The sequence below is a fragment of the Triturus cristatus genome, chromosome 4_2, assembly GCF_964204655.1.
Source record: "Triturus cristatus chromosome 4_2, aTriCri1.1, whole genome shotgun sequence".
Lineage (NCBI taxonomy): Eukaryota > Metazoa > Chordata > Amphibia > Caudata > Salamandridae > Triturus > Triturus cristatus.
In genome coordinates, this window is record NC_140586.1 from 57581150 (window position 1) to 57586601 (window position 5452).

Here is a 5452-nt window from a genome sequence, read left to right on the forward strand (position 1 = left end):
CCGCTGTGGACATCAACATCAGCTTCGTTGTGGTACTTCTGTGTCCTGTGTCGGCTCCGGGGCCTTACTCGGTGGCATGGCCCCAGCGCTCGTTTGTGCCCTCAGGTGAATATCACCATGCGAGGAGCACCGGTATTTATTCAAGAGGGGGGGACCGGAAATGTGTGCCGGTCCCTCACTGTAAACTGGGTGGGCGCCAGCGGTCGTTAGATCTTAGGCCCAGCGGGCTGGCTTTGCCCGGAGCGCGCAGGCCTCAGGCCGCCTTGGTCACTTTCTTGGGTCTCCCATCCAGGGAGGTCAGGAACGCCGCCAGCAATCCAGGGCTGTTGCTCCTGTTTACGCCGCCTCAGCAAACCGGCTTCACTTGCGTATTCCCTCCGGGAGGCACCCGCACAGCACAGCCCACCTCCAGCAGCGACGGCGTTCCCTTTCGCTTTGCCTCGATGGTAGGGCCGCCTCCATTGACTGAGTGCGTCACCAGGTCGTTACTCGGGGTTTTCAGGTTGGATTCGGCCAAATCTTAGTTTGATGGAATCGCGCTGTGATCAGGATCCGATTCCTGCTATTTATATTCGCTTATATTGCGGATAAGTGGACGGATTGATCCCGGAACGGGTGTGCCCGAGCGGAGCGGTCTCAGGGAACAGCTCTCTTGCTCGGCGGTCGGCCTCGCCCCCCCCATGCAATTTGTTTTATGTGTAATACGAGTGTTCATCTCGTAACTTATCATTGTAAAATGTAAACACCTCTATTGACACCTAAAAAAAGATTTATTTGGTGGTGGTGGGTACTGTGCTTGTGGTCTCTGTGGGTGTGCATACAACAGTAGCTGTATGTTGTTGGTGTGCAATGCTACATGTAAAAAAAAAAAAAAGCATTACACATTACCTACATATACAAATTGACAGATTCACAACACATATGTAGTGAGATGATAATAAGTAGTACTTACCCATCTCTGCACCACCATGACCTCACCCTGTTAGGACTCTGCCACCAGCACAATGGGAACATCTAAATCAGCTCGCTGCAAACTCGCTGGCATGACTGCTACAGAGTACTGGTATCCAGGAGAGAAGAACGCCAACGCAGTGGTTACCCAGTCTGTTGATGCCACATCTAAATACAGCGGATGGAACACAGTCAACTTGATGGAGTACTTGGAACAGCCACCACGGCGGGATGCCGGTAATACTGCAAAGATCTAAATCAGACCCAAAGTATTGGAGACCGTCTTCCATGGATTGGGAGAGGAGTATCCTGGTTACAGACCTAATCAGGGGTCAACTGCAATGGTGGCTGAAAGAGGAGTCATTGTGCAGGGGATGTTCTCTTTATTCACCACCAGAGATGCTCATAACAATAGACACCAGCCCTTTATGCTTGGGTCCAATGTTGAGAAATGAAGAGCCTCAGGGGAGATGGTCGGCAAATGACAAGACAAGATTTTCGAACTGGAAGGAGTTGTCTGCATTTTTCCAAGCATTGTTACATTTCATGAAAAACATCATGAATCAGCATGCGAAGATCAGGATGGACAACACAACAGCAGTGTTGTATGCAGACAAGGGGTACACACTCTGTGTCTCTCAATCTGGTTGCCTTGAAGATTGGTGCATGGGCAGAGAAACATCTTTTCTGGAGGAGAAGACAATACAGTAGCAGATAGACAGACTGAGTAGTCTCTTCATCTTGGTTCAAACACAGTCTACCCCACCTCGTATTGAAGTCATACTCCAAACACTGGAGGAATTTTGAAGTATGGTGTGCTTCTAAATCCTTGTCAGCTGTTCAATGTAATATTTCCTCAACTGTGCAATTCTTGTTGGATGGATTTCAGAAGCAAATGGCTGTAACTGCTCTAAGAGCCCAGTGGTCTGCAATAAGGGCCTTTAGAAAAACCCTGGTCCACTTTCAGCAGTGACTCTGATTTGGTGAACAGACTCTTAAGGAGTTTTTCTATCTTTAGACCCTCTGTTCCTCCTTTGGGTTTTCCTTTAGTCCTGAAAGCGCTGCAGAGCATGCCATTTGAACCACAAATTTCTATTGATTTAAATACTTGACTTGAAAACTAGCATTTCTAGTGGCTATTACCTCTGCTAGCAGGATTGTGGAACAGGGGGCACTGGTATGCAGACCTCCTTTTTAAAAGATTCTGGAGGATGAAGTCTTTTTAAGCACAATCCGGCTTTTCTTCTCAAGGTAGCATCCAAGATGCAGAGGGAACGAGAAGTAGTTACCTGTGTTTTTCCATGGTCTGTCTTCCAAGGAGGAGTAACTTTTTCATTTGTTGATATTAAGAGAGCAGCTGAAATTGTGAGGGGTATAGGAAGACGGGACATTTCTTAGCAACTGCTGGTGCTGTCAATCAAGGTCACAAACTTTCTAATGTTACTTTAAGTGGATATATTAGATCTGTTATTGCTTTGGCATATTGTTTGGCTAATGTTTCTCTACCCGAGGGCATACAAGGTAGATCCACTAGTGAGGTTGCAGCCTCTTGGGCTGAGGCAGCGAGTGCCCCTGTAAGAGATCTGTACAGCGGCTACTTGGGCCTCAACTCAAACCTTTGTGAGACACTGTCATGTTGAGACTGTTATGGAGGATAAATCATTTTGGGAAAATGTGTTGAATACAGTGGTTTGGTATGGTCAGGAAGTGATGTGGGTCAGAGGGTTTATACTACTCTACGGTGAGTGGGGTTACCCCACCACTACCAGTTTTCTCTCCTAATTGAGGTGAAGTTCACCTCAAAAGTGATGACTGTAACAAGGACAACAAGCATTGGCATAGCCAATAGGTCTCGCTTTTGGTACTGTCTAAGTATTTAGCTATGCAGCACATTATTCTTGGTGCAACAACAACTGTTGCATGGCTAAACACTTAAAAGGTCCCAAAGGCGAGACCTATTGGCTATGCCAATGCTTGTTTTTAAACTTAGGAGCAGCAACATTGTCGTGGTGTCACCAGGGCTTTAAGTGGAAGCGTTTTCAATATTATATACAAGGCATAGTTGCTGCTTATTCATCTCATGCAACTAACAACCATTGACAAAGCCAATAGTCCTGACTTCTTGTAGGTATGATGTTACTTGTATCATATCTAGATTCAATGACAGAAACAGCAAAATGCAAGTCAGGCGGCACACTATGCTAAGCACAGATTTTTAGCTGAAGTGTTTTTCAGCCACGCCCGTAATTACATTGGCCACGCCCCTTTGAGAGACCCTCCAGTTTTTTCATGCCACTTAAAGCCCTGCCTATACCTTTCACTGAGCTGGTATATCGACACAACAAACAAAGAAGCAGTCCCTAACGTATGACACACTGACCCACATCCTGAGTACCACCTGAATCACTGATATTACAGAGCTAAAACCCATGTTGTAATACAATACCGCCAGGTCAGCTGGTTCCCTAAAGCTATCGGAGAACACACTCAGGTCTTTCTTGCTGGCTTTCACAGTAAATTGGAGGAGGAGCTTTGACATGCCTTTCCAGACTAAAAGCGGGACATAGTGCTAGCTTATCCAGCTACAATCTCTTGGAATGCAAGGTTTATATTCATCCATTGTTTTACGCTACACAAGGCATATTTATCTCCTGCCAAAATAAATGAAATATTTCCTATGAATTATTTCCTGTGGCGAATGCTTGCTGCCTCCATTGCTTTCTTCATGATGCAAATCTGTGTCACGGGTGGTGGTCATGCCTCTTGTTACCCACTACCGCACAGGACTGACTACAAAGCTTGAGCAAGCAACAGAGATGACCGTCCTCTCTTGCTGTTGCTGGGAGGGATTTACCTTGGAATTGTACTCGCATGGGGAGGAAAAAAGGCCAAACCGGGAGCTGGATTTTTTGACCTAGCACTGCTCTTGGCTACAGCATGCAGTGACACTTTGCTGAAAGGCTGCTACGGTTGCAGCGTGCCACAATCGTTAATTGCCTGGGCCACAGTGGAGAGTACTATCTTGAGACCAGAGGAGGTCAGAGGCCTCTGGAAGCACCAAATTCCTACTCACTGTTACAACCCAGTGTTCCGCTTCCTGCCAGTGATCAAGGATGGCCTCCTGCCCCAGGTGGGATATCATCTGTCATGCATTTGAAATGACCCGCCTGCCAGTGCGGTCAGACATTGGCCACCCGACCTCCAGCAGTGCACCAATGTACATCCTCCCCTACTACGGACGGGTATTCTATCTCTCTCTCCTTGACTAGCATACGCCATGTGCCTCTTTATATCTCCCTCATAGCTACATAAGTGTTAGTGCGAGCATGCCTTGATATGCAGCACTCACTGCCACCAATGTTGTAGCACTGCTTTAGTCCCTACACGACTTACTGATTGTAATCAACTGTAAAGCCTGCAGTTAATGCTTCTTAATAGTTGTTTCTGTGTTACTCATTTCTATAACATCTGTGATCCAAGGAGGCACTGACAATGTACAAGGATGTAACTGTTGCAGGATCTAAATCGTTATACATCGCTTCCATTTCCTGTATAACCTACGTTCGCCATGGTTATATTATCATTTATTGCAGCAAAAGCATCATGTTCTAAAGCTTGTACCTGTATTTCAAAATACAATAAAGACATGAGGAAGCAGGGTAGAGAAGAGACAGCAAGTTGGGAGATGAATTACATGAGAACAATGCTGAAAACTATTTCAAATGCTTAGACTCAACATAAAACATAAAATACACACCGAAAAGCTTCTCCGTGTAAAATCCAAAATAATAAACCATTGAAACCGTGGCATAATGCTTAAGCATTGCTTTGGAAGCTGGCCTATGAAAAGGACTCTGACACGTTTTGTCTGCAGAGGAAAAAGTGTGGGGTAGATGGGAGCTAAACATCGATACACAAAACTGTCCCAGGTCCGCATCAAATGCCACTGTTATTGTCCGGAAGAAAAAAAATTACAAGCATTACATCAAAGCGCCCGCGCACATGCACTGGAGCTCTAGGCCGGCCATGGTAGCAATTTTAAGCCCTCACAAAAAGTCTCGCCAGACCAGCGCATGCGCTGGGTCAGGCGAGACCTAAAAAGGACTAAGAATAATGATATTTACCGGTAAGTAACTGGCCATTACTCTTAGTTGCACTTGTCCTCGTCCCAGTCATTACTTTATGAGGTGGATCACACCTCAAACCTCAGAGAACCCTGCCAAAGTAAGCCCTACCCATACTTTCCTGGGCCCGTAAAAGAGCTGGCATTCTCAGCATCTGCCAGTACTTCTGGACCCAAACTGTAGCTGGCACAATTATGCAAAGTATGTGACTCTTGAAGAGATTTCCCGCTGCAAATCGTCTCCTTCATGGGCTCAATGTTTCTTTACACACAAATCATGTTCTTTCTTCTGTAAAGCAACCACTTTCAATTAAAGTTTTTCTTCTACTTTCCACCACAATGTCGATCTCTTTGATGAAGGAGAACAGGAGGAATCAG